The 1810-nt window shown below is 42.7% G+C and overlaps 1 pseudogene; it reads left to right on the plus strand.

Moving 5' to 3' along the window:
- Window positions 1–230: 230 nt before the first annotated feature.
- Window positions 231–1470, plus strand: LOC147363819 (olfactory receptor 10AG1-like; annotated as a pseudogene).
- Window positions 1471–1810: the final 340 nt, after the last annotated feature.

Consider the following 1810-nt stretch of genomic DNA (forward strand, 5'->3'; position numbering starts at 1 on the left):
TCTTCAGAAAAAGTGATAATTCACGGCAGAAAATAAAGATTAAATGGATAACTTTTCTTACAAATTGATTTAATAATAATGAAAAATGTAATCCACAACCTGTTAGATACCTAGCAATTATAGGTTTGTTTTCTAACGGAATTGGAAAAAATGAATGGTGTACCATCGTTTATATATATAAGGAAACAAAAGCCAAAGAAAGTGAAATAACAGTACCTTTGATTGAATCATTCCCACAGATGAAATATGAAGAGATGGAAGCAGAAGACAACATGTCCACAGTGATGCAATTTGTACTCCTGGGGTTTTCTGACCTTCCAAACCTTCAAGGGCCATTATTTGGGGTGTTCTCCATCATTTACATCATTATCTTAACTGGAAATAGTCTCATAATAATACTAACTAGGCTTGACCCTGTGAAGAAGGCAATGGCACCCCACTCGAGTACTCTTGCCTGGAAAATCCCATGGACGGAGGAGCCTGGTGGGCTGCAGTCCATGAGGTTGCTAAGAGTCGGACACGACTGAGCAACTTCACTTTCACTTTTCACTTTCATGCATTGGAGAAGGAAATGGCAACCCACTCCAGTGTTCTTGCCTGGAGAATCCCAGGGACCAGGGAGCCTGGTGGGCTGCTGTCTATGGGGTCGCACAGAGTCAGACACGACTAAGCGACTTAGCAGACTTAGCAGCAGGCTTGACCCTGCACTACACAAACCCATGTATTTTTTCCTGGCAAATCTTTCCTTCTTGGAAATCTGTTATGTGTCCATCACTCTCCCTAAGATTCTGGTGAACCTTTGGACTCAGGACAGAAGCATTTCTGTGCTGGACTGTGCTGCCCAAATGTGCTTCTTCTTTATCCTCGGAGCCACTTAGTGCTTCCTCCTGGTGGTGATGGCCTATGACCGCTGTGTGGCCGTCTGTGGCCCTCTGCACTGTCCCCTGGTCATGACCCCAAAGGTGTGCCTCCAGCTGGCTGTGGGCTCCTGGGTCAGTGGGATCCCAGTGCAGATAGGGCAAATGTGCCGGATCTTCTCTCTGCATTTCTGTCATTTGAATGAGATTAGCCACTTCTTCTGTGACATCCCCCCATTCTGAAGCTGGCCTGTGGAGACACTTTTGCACACGCGCTGTCAGTCTATGCAGTAGCTCTGTTATTTGCTGCCATCCCTTTTTTGTTGATCCTTGCCTCCTATAGCCAAATCATTTCCACTATTCTGAGGTCACCAACAGCCAGAGGACAGGCTAAAGCCTTCTCTACGTGCTCTTCTCACCTGTTGGTTGTGGTGTTATTCTTTGGATCTGCTGCCATTACCTACTCAAGACCAAAATCCAGTCATTCTGCAGGAACTGACAGACTCCTCTCTCTGTTCCACACCATAGTGACTCCGATGTTCAATCCCATGATATACAGCCTCAGAACAAGGATGTGGTTACAACGCTGAGAAAATTATTACTTAAAAAATAATGTGATGATTTTAATTATAAATGTTTTAACTGTTTGCTAAACAGTTAACAGAGAAACGTTTTCAGCTTCTATCTTCCCTCCTTAAGGAGTTAGGCACTTCTATTCTCAGATGCACTTATGAATACTTTAGAAAACTAACCCACAATTTACTGGGCTTGGATATATACCAGATAAATGAGTCGTCAATCCTCCATGCCTAAAGAATAATCCTGCCTCATGAATTACATAGTAATTTACATATTAAAAAAGCTCAAACAAAATTGAATCAGTTAGGGTTTTTGGCCTAAATACACTGGGAAGTATATGTTTCTTTATCTAAATAATTATTTCTATCTCCACA

The sequence above is a fragment of the Bos grunniens genome, chromosome 11, assembly GCF_055505025.1.
Source record: "Bos grunniens cultivar Pamir isolate PY7600 chromosome 11, Bosgru_T2T1.0, whole genome shotgun sequence".
NCBI classification, from domain to species: domain Eukaryota; kingdom Metazoa; phylum Chordata; class Mammalia; order Artiodactyla; family Bovidae; genus Bos; species Bos grunniens.